At 44.8% G+C, this 15,607-nt stretch overlaps 1 protein-coding gene across 1 annotated transcript in view; it reads right to left on the reverse strand.

The window, feature by feature from the left end:
• The window catches only part of EXT1 (exostosin glycosyltransferase 1), a 185,352-nt gene that overhangs the window by 54,392 nt on the left and 115,353 nt on the right, over nt 1–15,607 (reverse strand).

Genomic DNA, 15,607 nt, shown 5'->3' on the forward strand with positions numbered 1-15,607 from the left:
CGTCTGGGTGAGAAGTGATCCACGTGTCTCCTGTGGCCCTTTGGACCAGGGCAGAGCTGGAGCAGGTCACAGCACTAAGCTGGCCAGAGCTTCAACGCTGCCCTCCCTTCTTAGAAAGGAAACACAAAGCCTGAAACCCTTTAAATAAGAATTTGACATCATCCCTTATAACAAAGAGATACAAATAACAAATTTCTGACATCATCTGGTTAGGACATCACATCTTGTCCAATTTCAAATTGAGTGCTGCTAATTATTTAGGCTCCAGAGCTTCCAGATGAACAGAGGAGCGTGCAGTCGCTGCTGCTCGCCAGCAGCAATCCCTGCAAGACCAGCCCCACTGCGATCCCGGGGAGCCGCCTCGTCCATGCGCAGCCAACTGTCTGGCTCCAGGCTCCAGGCAATAACCAGCACCAGACACGAGGCATGTCATTGCCTTCGTGCAACGCTTACGGTTATTCTCGGAGTAAATAAGAGGCTCTGTCATGTTACCCATCGTTTGAATCATCGGTGATTCGAGTGGTTTTGCCTATAAAGATGAGGACATCGAGCAACTCAAGAGCAGAAGTAACGAATGTCTGACGGACCAAAGCAAATCCAGGTCCAAGCTGGTTTTTAAACTGGCCAATTTTTGAAAGGTTATTTGGCAGAGTCTGCTGTGTGTTCAGAGACCTGGCCTTTATTCTACCATGCTGATGAACTCCGCTTTTGAACTTTCTGTGCTTTAAGCCATTGCCCATTACCACTCATAATGCCATGGATTTTCAAACACTGCCAGAAAACAAACCTGTATTTCAAGCAGGTCGCTGGAAAACAGAAGCAAGGGGGAAGGAAGGGAGTGCGAACAGAAGCCATGCTCCTCGCCTAAGCCCTGTAAGGGGCTGGATGAATGGCTACCTGATTTGGCACCCTGGAAGCCAACGACCCATGCTGCACAGCAATGTCCCCTGTAAAACAGCTGAACCATGACTGGTCATCCAAAGCATCGGGGTGACAGAGCAGGATTTGGTGCCTGCAGGGCAGGGAGGGGAGACTGCACATGAGGGAGGTGCAATAACATGTCCCTTTAGGGACTACCCATCAACCACAGACACAAGTCAACCATAGCCCCGAGTCAACCAAGAGCTTTTGATCAGCTTTAAGTGACGGGCTGCAGCCCAGAAACGTTCCCCTGGTTTCACGTGGGCAGGTTTTGGGTCGCTGCCTAAACTTGCCTTCCCATCATTTCTGTGATGATGGCACCTGAACCACTCAGCTTGGGAGGGCAAAAATGTGCAAGAGGGAGCAGAGAATCCAAAGGTGTCATTTTTCTTTCAGAAATACGCTTCTTTCTCGTTTTGTAACCAAGCTTGAAAACAGCATCTCAGTAGGCTTCTGCTTACTTGAATAGAGGTTAATAAATTACTCTGCTTGAAAAATGTCCATATGTTTCAGACAGTGAGCTTCTGCTTGGAAGTTTCTTTAAAATCTGTTTTCACACTGACAGAATAAAACCAACTGTTTTTCAACTGTTTTTTACCCCCATGGCAGCACGTCTTAGACACCAAATAAGCACCCAAATGCAACCACGGGCGCAGGTTCACTTTGGGTGAACCCCTTGGGGCTGCGGGTGTGTTTCCACCATGGCAGTGTGCCCAGCAGAAAGAAGGATGCCAGAGCGCTCCGAGCATCTTGTCCCATCCCTGCCTCCTGCTCCTGGCACGGCTGCGCACCTTCTCCCACCATGCTCCGGACGCGGTGACGGAGATGAACATCCTTGGGCGGATGAGAAGGAAATCTGCCTTACATTCACCACAAATGTGTTCAGCAGTCGAAAGAAAAATTGCTTGAAATTGAGGATAACGTCTTTGCTAAAGCTGATTATGAAAAAAATAAACTTTTCATTGATTAATTTGTTTTGAGGTTGCTCACTGAAATCAACTTTTTTAGCGAAAACATTTGATTTAACATTTTTTGATGTAAAATCAAATCATCATCATGTTTGGTTTTAATATTTTAAGTGGTGGAAAAAGTCTGGATTTCTGTTTAAGAAGGCTTTTGATTTAAAAAACGAATTGAAGTTTAAAAGAAAAGCAAAAGCTTAAAAGCCAAATGGGGCCAATTGTCATTCTTTCATTTCCTGTTTTCGTCTGTTTGAATTTTATCTCTGCCTCAGACTCTTCCCATATTTTTCATGATTTCATAACCATATTTTCCCATTAAAAACAAGTTTCTTGTTACTGGAAGAACATCCTCAAAATCACAAGAGAGCAACTTACTGCCAAACGCTACCGGAAGAATAATTATCCTGACTATACAAGGCACTGTCACACAGAGTCAAGGTGAAACTCCTTTCCATGAAGAGGTCCAACACATGACTTCGGGAATTCACCTGCCTAATAAAATAGAAAAAAATATTTTTGCTACATTTCCTCCTAATCTTTCAGTTATCCCAGGTGTCGGTTATACCGCACCTTTGTAAAATACCATGAGGCTTCAACTACATGTCCCCAGAAGCTGTCCTTTCTCAAACTGAGGAGCCAGAGTCCTTTAAGTGAATATAATGTGCAAAGTCTGTGACTTATGTGGAAATCACCATGGACCAAACAGGAGATACTGCTGCTAATAATCTGTAAATAAAGGGAAAGTGGCTTTTTCGATTTCCCAATTAAGCAAGATAATACTTTCATCAATTATATTTTTATGTGACATATTCCCAATATGGATATAATAAATGATATTATGCTTCTTGGTTAACGGCTCAAAGAAAATCCATTTAATTGTCCCTGCCTTTGCAGAAAGTAACACCCATTGTCTGTAAACAGTTCCCTAACTCATATACATGACTGGTACATTCCTGGAAGCCCAGTTCAGCTTTACGTATCATTACTCACTAATTAGCAACTTCTCATCATAGAATCATAGAATGGTTAGGGTTGGAAGGGAATTTAAAGATCATCTAGTTCTGAATCCCCTGCAATGGGCAGGGACATCTTCCACTACATCAGGTTGCTTAAAGCCTCATCCAACCTGGCCTTGAACACTTCCTGCATGGGGCATCCACAACTCCTGCGGACTACCTATTCCAGTGTTTCACCACCCTCATTGTAAAAAATTTCTTCTTTAGATCTAATCGAAATCTCCCCTCTTTCAGTTTAAAGCCATTACCCCTTGTCCTATCACTACACACCCTTGTAAAAAGTCCCTCTCCAGCTTTCTTGTAGGCCCCCTTCAAGTACTGGAAGGCTGCTAGAAGGTCTCTCCAGAGCCTTCTCTTCTCCAGGCTGAACAGCCCCAACCAACTCTCTCAGCCTGTCTTCACAGGAGAGGTGCTCCAGCCTTGGATCATCTTCATGGCCCTCCTCTAGACCCGCTCCAACAGGTCCATGTCTTTCTTGTGTTGGCGACTCCAGAGCTGAATGCAATACTCCAGGTTGGCTTTCTGGGCTGCAAGTGCACATTACTGGCTCCTGTGTAGCTTCTCATCAACCAACACCCCCAAGTCCTTCTCCTCAGGGCTGCTCTCAGTCTCTTCTAAATCTCAGTTTCATGCCACTCCTCTGCTCAGAGAATATTCTTCCCTCCAAAGCAAAGCCAGGATTATCCCAGTGCCACGAAAGTCCTGGGGAAGGTGGTCCCTTTGTGATTCCCGTATCGATGGCCCCAAGATTTCTGACCAATTGCATGAGTCTCACATGAATGGGAGTCATGGGGTCTTGGCTTGTTTTCTGCTGGGAAAGCTCCAGCTCAGGGTGGAGAGGAGGGTGGAAGGAGGGTGGTGAAGTTCACCCTTTGGGGGCAGTTGATGGTGGTTTGGTAAAACAGGGCAGAAAACTTGAAGCACTGCTGCTGAAGAGCTGCAGTGGGATCCAGGCATCTCATGCATAGTGACTAAATAAATGCAGGTGATGAATCCTGCCCCAACTCAACCAAAAACCAGAGCTGTAGAGGAGAAAAACCAAAGTGAAGAAGATCCTGTCCTGCCAGGCTCTCTCAAGAGTGAAAGAGGAGAAAGGTCTGTCACTTGTGGCTACAGCCTCAGTCCAGGCCTTCTGACCACTCCCCACTTTGTTTCAGGGCATTATAGCAGAAACACGTTCTTCACATATTTTTCCCAGAGCTGTTTGTCTCCTGGCCGCCCATTCTGCTCTGTGTAAGCAAGATGGTTTATGGACTCAGCGCTTAGCAGCTATTTGTAGAGCTTCCCATATGTCATGAAACACTTTATCCCTAAATTTCATCTTGCGTATTCCTATTTCATTTAGCTTGCTGCTTTGCATCAAAGCACGCAGTGGCAGGCAGCTGCGACCTCATCCATCTCCCCCACCCAGGCTCTGAGCACGCTGGCTGAACACGTTCATGGTTTGCTGATTACACCTTTATTTTAGTGCAGGGTGAAGCGACTGAATATCCAGTCAGATTACAAATCCTTGACAGAAACCTTCTACGTTTTTCAGAAGCCGGGTGTTCATGTACTCTGGCCAGGAGAGCTGCTGAGCTTTCGGATGCTCCACCAAACGGCTGCACATCGGGCCAATAGCAGCAAGGCATCTAGGTCCACATCCCACGACAGGCTGAATGTTCTCAGGGAGAAGGCGGTCACTGTCAGCCGCCTCGTAAGCCCTGTGAAACCTCCACTGCTGAGCGGGGTGCTGCTGAGGATCCCTCAGCCTGCTTTCAGACCTCGCGGTCGTCATCTCATCAGCTACAAATCCATGAAAAAGGATGAGACAAAATCTTGGGAGTTTCTCTATTCTTCTCCAATGGTGATGTCTGAAGACCAATATGATGGGAGCTGGACCACGTTGGAGGCTGCGCTGTTTGACCACAGACACCTCCTTGAGAGCAACATCACTGCTGAGGCTTAAAGCCCAGCAGGCAACTATTTTCCCTCATGTGGAATACACCGTGTCAGACTTATGGAAAATAAGCTAACACGTACCTGTTTCTAGGTTTTCATTTGAATGGGGTGGGCGGTGAGAGAACAGCTCAGAAGCAGAGCCAAGACACAGAGTAACCAGCAAGTCCTATTCCTCAAAGCTTTGTGAAGTGGTAAAAAAAAAGGAATGAAAAAACTCTATTATTTCCAAGGCAGGTTGCTTCCCCTATTAGTGAGTCAGCTCTGCTAATAAAGATTGCAACAGGGCATGAAAGCAGTGCTGAAGATGGGAGTATTTATGCAGGTCAGTGGGGGTTTTCCTAAACATTTTGATTACAACTTTAACTGCACTAAAACACATGCAAAAACCCTATCATTAAATTTAAACAGCCTGATGATATGCGGTACCAGACTATGAGAACTGCAAATAAATTGCTGTAATCTGCCATACTGTCACTTACTCCTGCTCCTCAGCAGCCATAATTGACTAATAGGATAATAAGGTGGCAGCTACGAATCTGAAGGCTCGACTCCATTGTTTTTAAACACCCTTGAGGAGAAAATACTCCAAGTCAGAAGACAAAGTGGCCTGATCACAATCATCTCCCTTGATTCAACATATTTAAATGCTCATCTGGACACCCGGATTATTCGGCATAAAATGAGATGCCATCACGGCTGGTCCTGCAGGGTGACAAATGCCCAAGCAATGCCCTTGCTCCGGAGAGCCCCTGGCGCCCCCCGGCCCTTCGCTGCGCAAGCCTGGGAAGACACAGCAAGAAGCGAGAGACCCCGAGCTCGTGCAGCCCGGCTCTGCCGCAGCCTGGGGAAATGCTCTGTTAGCTCCTCGAGGCCACCTTCGCCTGACCTTGGGAGCAGAGCCCCAGCAGCCATCCCGTCCATGCAAGGGCTACTGGGGAGCAACCTCACACCGATTTCAGCAAGCGGATCGTCACCGTATGAAAATGGTCTTGGTGAGCTGGGACGTGGTGTACTGATCACTGGGGCAGATTCAGAGGATCCACTCTTCAGTGCTGTTTACAGAAGAATATCTGAGGGCTAAGAGCGAACAAGGCATTTTCCAAGCAAAGCAGAGGCCAATCTGGATTAGAGAAATTGCCTTTTTGTTATCACAGCACTCCAACCCATCCTGTAGTTGTCCTATGGCTAGAGTCAAAGCTCACACACAGACCTCCTACTATGTGTGTGTACACACACAGGAGAGCTGGACCACAGGAAACATCCTCACCAGCACTCAGATCCTTAGAGATGGGGCAAGATAAGCCGACGTGATATGGCCACACGGGTACCAGAGCAACCCTTCACACCAGCAAAGTCTTTCAAAGAGCTGAACTGCTCCCTGGTGTAAATGGAAAGCCAGTGACGAGAAACGGATAAGCAAACTGACCTCCAGGGTGGATCAGCATCTGTACTTCTGCAGTCAAATGTGCTCCTCAACGCAGCTCAGTGCCGGAGGGAAGGTTGGAATCAGTGCCAGCTCTCCATCTCCCACGGCTTCCCTCCCCGCTGCTCCAGCCCGCGTCCCAGACAAGCACTTTATTGCTTTTTCCCCTGCCCTTTGCCTTTCTCAGACATCAACAACTCGTTCCTCCTCTTCCTTATCGGGAATTAAAAGGAGCAGCGGGGCCGCTCTGCCGCGCTCGCCGCAGCGGGGTTCCCCGGCCGCCGGCCAGCGCAGCACTGCGGGGAGGCCACTGCCACCGCTTCGTCTCACCCTGAACCCACGTCACTCGGACCATCCTTAGCCCGGGTAAGAAACCACAACGGAAAACTCTCCAGTCATTTCACAGAGATTTGTTTTTAAAATCTGAGGCACTGCTGCCAGTTCTGGGAATCAGTCTCACAGACCCCCATTGCCTCCCACCCCTCACCCTCAGCAGCCACAGGGCCCCCACTGTGACCAAGAGCATCACTTCTCCATGGAGAGCATCACTTTTCCACAGAGAGCGTCCTGCTTGCTCCAGCTCCTTCAGGCAGAGCATATTTTCCAGCACTGTCGTAGGAGAGGAAAGCCCTGCTTCATCAGGGTGTCCCCAGCCCATCAAAGCGGGAAAGATGCAGGGTCTGCACAGGGATGGACTTTCAGAAAAAGAAAAAGGCACCACGAGCCTCAAAGCAGCAACACGGGTCCATGATCAACAGGGAGAGAGAGGCAAACCCGGACAACAGAAAAACAGCCAGAAATAGGATTCCAGAATCAGAGAAGGGATTGCTCCGCAAGCACCCAGGGCTAAAAATCAGGATTAGGAACTACTAAAGAGGAGTTTTTCTTTTATTTTAAGGACTTAGTTCCCTTGATTTAAGAATAAGGATTAACTCTTAATTTGAGCCAGCGCCTTTAACCCTACCAAATGACAGAGTTGGAAAGGACTGCTGTTTAGCCATGGTTCAGTCTGTTTACAGCGCAGCATCCTAAAGCAATTAAGGGTCCTTAAAAATAAACTACTCCTGAACAGTACGTCATTAGGTCCGCTTGAGCATGCAGTATCAGCAAGCAAAACAGTATCTCAATGCTCTAAGACAGTTTGAGCCTGGGTAATAACTTTTCTTTAATAATGCAAATTACAGAAAATAATGAGAACATTTGCATGCTTCCTCGACAAAGAGGGGCATTTCAAAGTCTCGGGAGCAGCCTAGGCAATAAGAAATGTTCTTGTTCTCATGTGTCAAACTGCTTTGCTTTTCCTCTTTCCTGCTGACCGAAGGGTTTCACGCTGCAAATGCTAATCACGCTTGCGTTTGCCATAGCTCACCCTCTTGTTCTTATTGTCTACAGAAACCTGCAATTCAACCAAATCACTGGCAACCGCGGTATTCACTACAGCGCATCCATATGCCCACACATGCTTTACCCAGGAACTCCTCCGCACATCCACACGCATGAATCATCGCAGAATTCAAGGCGATGGCAAGGGCTGAAACTTCCTAAGTGTTAAGCTAAAGAAGATGAATCCTCTCGTTTTTCTCTCTGCTGCCAAGTGCTTAGCTTTATGCTCCCATGCAATCATCAGATTAAAACGCTTGGTTTCCACAAACTTCGAAATTGAGCTTATTTGAGAGCCAGAAGATAAGAAGCTGAGGGTGCCTTCTGCTGAGGCACAGGCACTGCCTGGACAAGCTAAACAGTTATTAAGAAAACTTGAAAACAAAGAAGCAAAATATTTTCCAAAACCTCAACAGGAATGTAAAATAACTGGAATAATAATATGTAAGTAAGAGATTTAGAGGCCCCTAACCCAGTCCAAGAATACCGCTCCGGCTAGCACAAGCCATTTGAGAGAAAGCCCTTTCAACTGGCACATACAGGAGAATCAACGCACAAGATGCAAAGCTGTACTGTACGTAAAATCTGGCATAAAGTTTCCTAGTGTCGTAACTCATACACCACGTCCACGCACCACAAAGGTCTCACCCAATGCACATTCAAATATGCTTATAAAATTTCTAATAGGCTGACTTGGACTGGCACTGACCCCGGGAGGGTAACTCATACACCCAAGTGTGGATGTCTGCTAGCTTTCAGGTGTCCCAGGGTCTCCTGCCCAGTCTCCAGCTGCCGCTCCAAAAGGGTGCAGATGTCCATCGTGTCCCAAACCACATCTGCCAGACCTGGGCAGATGCCTTGGATGCATCTCAGCTGCTTGGGGATGCCCAGATCCCTCTCCTGGGGTCCTCACGGTGCTGGTGAGGAATCTTCAAACCCAGCCGGTGCTGTGCTTTGGCTGTCCAGAGGGTAACAGCTCAGGCGTGATTGACACATGATACCCTCATTAAAACAGCACGGGGGCTCTGAGAAATCTTCCCTTTCAATTATATTGGTGGAAACCAGAATGATGCTGCGAGTGCTGAATGCCTGTAGAAAACATAAATTTGGGATCGTTTTCAAGCCACAACATCCACCACTGTCTCAGGGTTACAAGCCAGGTAGTTCATTCACACTTACACCACCTACACACAACAACATCTGTAAAAAATTACTAGGTTAAAACAGTTTGTTTTAAACAAACTCGCTGCATTTTTCCCTGACTCTTCTGACAAGGTAGGATGTGAAACTTCTTAAAAATGCGGTTGAAAAACTTAAAATTTCATCTGTAAACTGAAAGAAGCAATAGCAAGCAAAAAATAAAAGACTCCAGTTTTTCCATTTCGTCTGCACTATTTGTTTACAACAGCAATAGCAAGCTCTGCATTACCTGCTAACTCCGGCTGTATCGTGGGGCAGAAAAAATGAACGAATAGCACTTTCTAGACCTAGATAACGACAGCGATCAGCTCAGAAGACAGCGTGTGGGAAATGAATTCTAGGGGACGCCCTCATTGGCTTTGTTATGCAGGAAAAAAATTACTGAGAAACCTAAAACTCCATTACATTCTCCCTAATCTTACACAAAACTTTATGAGGATAATAGAGTCTTCGGAATGATCCTAAAACATCTTTTCATGAAAGGTCACTTGCCTGTGCACAGAGCTCTCTGATGCATTTATGCTGAGTAATATGCACTCCCCCACTACAGAGGAAAGGTTGCATTTAGGGAAAGCACTTATTGAGATTAAATTTACATTTCGGAGATTGTCAAAAAGTGCTTTTCATGAAGAACAACTGGAGAGGCTGCACTCACATTTAGAAACACTGCAGAAAGCACTTTCCAAAATAGGCTTTACCACTCCTGAACCTGACGGAGAAAATCCACAAAGGAGCTGACTGACCGTTTTTAAAGAAATGTGTTGATGGCTTCAAGATTAAAAACAATATCAAAATTAATTCAGACTACAACTTAAATGAGAGATAGGTTCATAGACTGAACTGCCCACTTAGCTACATCTCTGACTCAGGACCTTATATACACATATATACACACCGGCATGCACAAAACATCTTTACAATATTTATGCAGGTCTCAATCCAGTAAAAATGCATTTTGTATATGTGAGCTTGCACTTTTACGTTAGAAACGTGTGCATGTTATACACTTGGGGGACACAGGCAAGAAATTCCTGAGACCGCAGGAAAAAGAGTTCCCAATGTATACAAACCAGTATTTTCTCTTAATACAAAGACCAAAAAATAAAGCAATTCCAGTAAGGCTCAGCCGCCATCTCCGCCGTTTCAAGAATCTGTACTATGAACTAGAACCAAACCCTACAAAGCCTGATAAACCAACAGCCCTGAAGAATTTACTGCACTAACAGCTCCACTCCTCTCTGCTTCAGCGCACGTTCTGAGGTGAGGGTTACATCCTCATTTCGGATAGTGGGGAAACATGCCTATAGCATCAGGCATCAACAAAAACCTACACTCCAGTTTAGTAAGTGAAGTTGGATTTTGCAGACGACATTAGCAAATTCATTTGCCAAATGGGTTGTTGCAACTCAAAATTCTCGACCACATGAAGCGAGTTATTGGACAAATTAATCCTTCCTGGTCTGTGCTCTGAAATATCAACAATTTGTCTGAGTTACAGTCTGCACTGAACCTTTTCCGGTGTCCTGTGAGAAATGAGTCTGGTATGTTTAGCCCAGTTGCCCAGAGAGCTAATATTTCTGCACCACAAAAATTATAACCTCCGTTATTGTTCTCCTTGCTGGTAAGTCTCAGCAGAGACCTCAAAGACTGAATATGCTCAAAACAGAAATGACTAAATGCTGGAAACAGCCTATTTTCAATCACAGGGAGCTCTGCTGTTGCCATCGATAGACCCAAAATTTGCTTCATCCAAGAGGAGGAATCCACACTCAAGTCAAAAGAAGACTGAAGGAGTTTGCTGTATTACTGCTACGTTGCTCTGGTACAGAACTACATTTGCTTCCTAGAAATGTCAATAATTATCTATTATTGAAAAGAAGAGCAAAAAGACATGACTTAAAAGTATTCTTGTTTTGATCAATTTTTGCCACTGTAGGCAGTTACTCATTAAACATTTAGACTTGAAACAGTAATTTGGGGAGATTACTACCACATTGCAGAGGCTCAGCAAGCAAAGAGCTGCTTCATTTTAAATTGCTACATTTGGTTTTTTTGTAAAAATTTGGTGTGCTAGATCACCCGTATCTTACTTCACTGAGATGGTTTTATTCTTTTCCTCTGATTTCTGAATGCATCGAAGATATTCTCCTGTGTCACTTTAAGAGCTACATCACTTCAGTGCCAAAACCAACAGTAATAAACAAAAGACCAAGCTAGTATATCTGTTTCTATGCATATGCATGGGAGTATATATATAAAGAAAAAATACAGCACAGCATTCTCATCAGATAGCTCCCTTCAGCTCTAAAAAAATTATTCCCCAAACACTCCTTCTTGGCCAAATTTGATTTAGCTTGATGAATATTCTAAAAGGTTTTTTTTTTTCTGCCTTTCCTCTCAAGGCAGAAAAGAATCAAAGTAATTAAAGACCAAGAATAGCCTCCTCCTGACTCACAACGAAAGCTGATCATTCCCACAAACTTTCCTACTTGCGGCTCTTTCCAGCCCGTGTGAAACTCTACATTCATGTTTAGCAAGGAACCAACACGGACCTTCAGTAACAGTGGATTGTAACTCTAGAAAGCAATGGAAAAGGAAAGGAGAGTATTACTAAGAGAGAAGATAAAACCTACTGTGGCTGGTGATGGTGGCCCAGGGCTGGAGGCGTGATGTGCTGGGGTACCACTGCTGGGGCTGCTTCCACAGCCCTGACACCGTATCACCGCAGCATCACCTTTCAGACAGGCTGCCTACCGACTGCAACAACCATCTCCTGAGCACCTCTACTGCTCAGCCACTAACACGGTAGAAGGTATTTAAGATCAACCACGCTGTTGTGCCACTAACAGCTATTTAATGTATTCTCTTGCTGAAATCTGGCAGGGCTATTCTGTGCAAAGGACAGTAACATCTGCTTCTTTCCATGGTGGTCTGACAACTCAGATGATAAATTTGACCTCTCCTCTCCCCTTCATTCTCCTTCCTTGAAGAGCCAGCATGCCATGGAAATCAAGGCTGACCAGCTCAGGCTTATTCTGCTATTCATCAAACAAAACCTTTATCAGCAGCCAAAATGGAAGGAAATTCAGGATGGACAGAAGTGGTACTTTCATAAGAGTTGCTCATCTGTTGAGTACATACAAAAATAAATGAGCAAAAAAGCAGCACTTGTGGGACAGTGCTGTATCCTTCCTCCAGGCTTATGATTACACACCGTGGAAGCAATTCAAAATCGTACCAAGATGGTGTTTGGTGCCAAACACTGACTACCACAGACCTATTCATCACTCCAAAAATGCTTGCACCAATGGCCCTCTCAGAGTATAGTCTATCCTGTATTAATATCATCTTGCCTCTGCATAAAAACACAAAATTAAGGTTCCCAGCATCCTGTATGCACCTGAAAATGTAGTCATTCCAGGAAGAATTCTCCATTAACATTCGTAATTATGGAACAAGAGAAATGTAAAGATTGAGCCCAACCAATTTAACTGCTCTACAGTCTGCAACACTGCATGGAGCTGAGAATTCAGAACCTAAACCTCTGCCATCAATTAAAAAAAAATTCTTTCCCTGTTATGGAAATAACGGTTGATTTATAGCTGGAGAATATAAAGTTGGCAGGTTTAGGAACTCCTCCAAGGTTGTGGAGAGTCAGCAGTTGGTCAGGAACCAGCTGGTGGAACCCAAACCTCTCCCTGCTCCAAGTTGATGATGGGTTCACCTACTCTGGTGAGCACACACAGGGCTAGAAAGGCCGTTCTCCCGAAGCCAGCTAGCCATATTATCTCCTGAGAAAAACAAAAATACATTTTTGGACAATTCCTGATGAGGACAAACTCCTCCCTGCAAGCTCACTGTGATGACAGCAAAAGAGCGAAAGTGGGGAAAAATCCCTCCCCAAAATCATTATTAAATATTAAGGTTGGTGCACTTAATTCCAGGATGACTTAAAGCATATATGCGAGGATAGATGATGCTTTCCAAAAAAACTTCGGAAAAACTCTTGGCAAAGGGTGCTTCCCTTGTCTCTTATTAGTGCCAGTCCAAAAGAACAAGACAGACAACAATAGCTGCCTCCCTGCAAACAAGTGCTGCTGGGAGTGCTGGAAACAGCCAGTGACCAAAAGTTAATTTTTATTAATTAGAGCACAAAGCATCCTGGCTTGTCCCTCATTAGGGCACCCCAGGCAGTTTGGCTTGGCTAAGCGGAGAGCCGAGGGAGGCGGCAGGCACCCTGTGACAAGGCTGTCGTGGAGAAAGCCGATTGCTCCCACTCCAGGAAAGCTTCTTCAACCAGGACACAGCAAGTTTGATCACCAGCAGTTTCCCAGGCTGGATAAAGGCAATTCCAGTGCACTGCTGGCATTGGTTGTCTGACAAGGCTCCTGAAATCTGAGCCTGCGCAACAAAATCCATCCATTTTAGCCAGGCTCATTTTTTTAAATAGTCTGGGAGGGAGAGAGTGCCAGGGAAGGCAGGCAGGAAACCAAGCAAAGGGAGAAGAAAAGAGTGAGAGTGGATATTACAGATATTTAAATACAACCCTACTATGTCTGATACACCAGAGCACAGGGTCTCAATTTGAAAATTAAAAATAGCTTAGACTGTGGAAATGAACCTTGCGGGGCTGGCACAACTGGAAATATACAGCACCAGGAGTCACCAAACTTGGTTGTTTTTTTTCCCTTATTGCAAAACAGACTCCCAGCACTGAAAACGTAGCCCCTCTAGATCATCCTCAAACCCTGAGAAGTCAGCTGAACGTCTCCAGATGTGACTGAGAAGACAAAGAACATACAGTGCCTGCAAAAACATCGCTTATGAGCTACATGTCCTTTCCCTCTGATACGCTGCAGATAAGGAACGCTGTTTCGCCCAGCACAAGCTGTGGGGAGGTGTGTGTCCGTCCACTCACGTGTCAGAGTTTCCTCTTTTTATTTCTTCTTCTCATTTTTCATTTCTTGTTCTCCTGGGAAGACAGCTCAGACAGTGCCTGGCCTTACCCGGAGATAAACCTCCTTGTTCTTGTCAAAAGTGGTGCCGGATGAATGGCAGTGCAGGCAGCACGGTATTTTAACTCTCCCTTTTAAAGATGGATTAAAGAATGGCAGCACAGCATTAGTGCTGGCACAGCTTACGCACAACTCACCGACAACATCCGCATCTTCCCAAAGCACCCAGTCTTTCATTTAAGTGTCAGCCAAACATTCTCATTTGCAATTCCTAGCAGGAGAATATCAAATGATACTTGTGACATGGTAACATATCACATCAAATTAAGGAGAGTTTAAAAATTAAAATCAATCACCAATTTTAAACTGAACTCCTTGGTAAGCTCAATGTTGCTGCCTCTTGCCATTTCTGCCAGGCACAGGCGGCTTCATTCCTCAGCCATCCTTCTAAACACTGTGTTTTTGATTCAGCTGCATTGCATCTGTCTAAAGATCAAAATGTGCTTTTCAAAAAATTACAAAACTCTGAATTAAGTAAATAAATGCACAAGCTGAGGTTGGAAGTATCTAGGAAATATACCCTAGCGTGAAGTTAATAAGCAGCAGAATTAGAAATAAAGCTGATCTCTAGATTCAGATTTCTTTTAGGAAGTATTTTCGAAGTTGTGAAGAAGCTGAGCCACTGGGATGCAAAACCAAGTATCTATTTCTTCAAATGACTTTAAAAGGTAATTTTATACATTGGAGCCCATGACTGTTCAAGTATTTTCAGAAAATTCGCTGAAAACTCATTAGTATGCCTTTTATATGCGATACTGTAGCCCAGTACAGAGGCAATAGCCATAGGTACCACATTTGCATTTTTATGCAGACATTTACATGAATAAATGAAGTGTTTTGTATGTCTGGATTCCCATTTAGACACAAATCCCTGTTTCTGAGAGCACATTTTCAGGAGCATGCTGAAAACAGAGCCCTTAAACAATGTCTTGCTGCAGCAACCTTCCTCCAACGTGGCAGTGAGCCTGCAATTTTAAACTCATTTTTCCTCGGTATCTCTGGAGCTGTGCAAGACCCTTTTGAGTATTTTAAACCCCTATGAGCGTGCCTGTTTACCCATGGCAACGCTACAGTTTACAGCAAATTCATTCCCTTGCAAATGATCCCCTTGGCACCACATTTTGGAATTTGCTCCTTAATTTCCAGAGAAGGTACAGCGAGACCTACAGAAGCATCTAGGCATGTGCATCCTGTGTCTTTTTAGCTCACTGAAAATCCAAACAATTTTAAAAAATGGAGATGGGGGGGAAAAACGGACCATGGGGAAAAAAAGTGATTAATCAAAACATTCAGACTTCCTTCCAGCAGGAAGGCTCACTTCAGCCGCAGCTTCTCCCAGATAGATGGTGATGAGGAATTGCCAGGGACTTCATGCCCTAATCAGTCTCTGGGGAAGTCTGCTCCAACAGCGACAGACGTGGGCTCTGGGTCTGCTCTGAATTTCCTGGGGGACTGGGCGAGTTATTTGAAACTTGCAGTGCTTCAGCATTTCGTTAATTCATCAGTGGGTCAAATCACAGTTTAACACCAGTTCCGATTTCTAAAAGGAATTTATTCAGTTCAGAAGTTAGTTATACATGTTCTACTCACTATGAGAAAAAAGGAAAAAGAAGTCCCCATGCCACTATTTAAAAAAAATAAATATCCAATGATATTTAGCACTGAAGCACTGCTTTTCACTAAATTCTGTGAAATGTTATGACAAGATATTTGCTTCCATCCCAAATAATTCCCCTTAAAAACTCTGCA

The sequence above is a fragment of the Tauraco erythrolophus genome, chromosome 3 (genome assembly GCF_009769465.1).
Source record: "Tauraco erythrolophus isolate bTauEry1 chromosome 3, bTauEry1.pri, whole genome shotgun sequence".
Lineage (NCBI taxonomy): Eukaryota > Metazoa > Chordata > Aves > Musophagiformes > Musophagidae > Tauraco > Tauraco erythrolophus.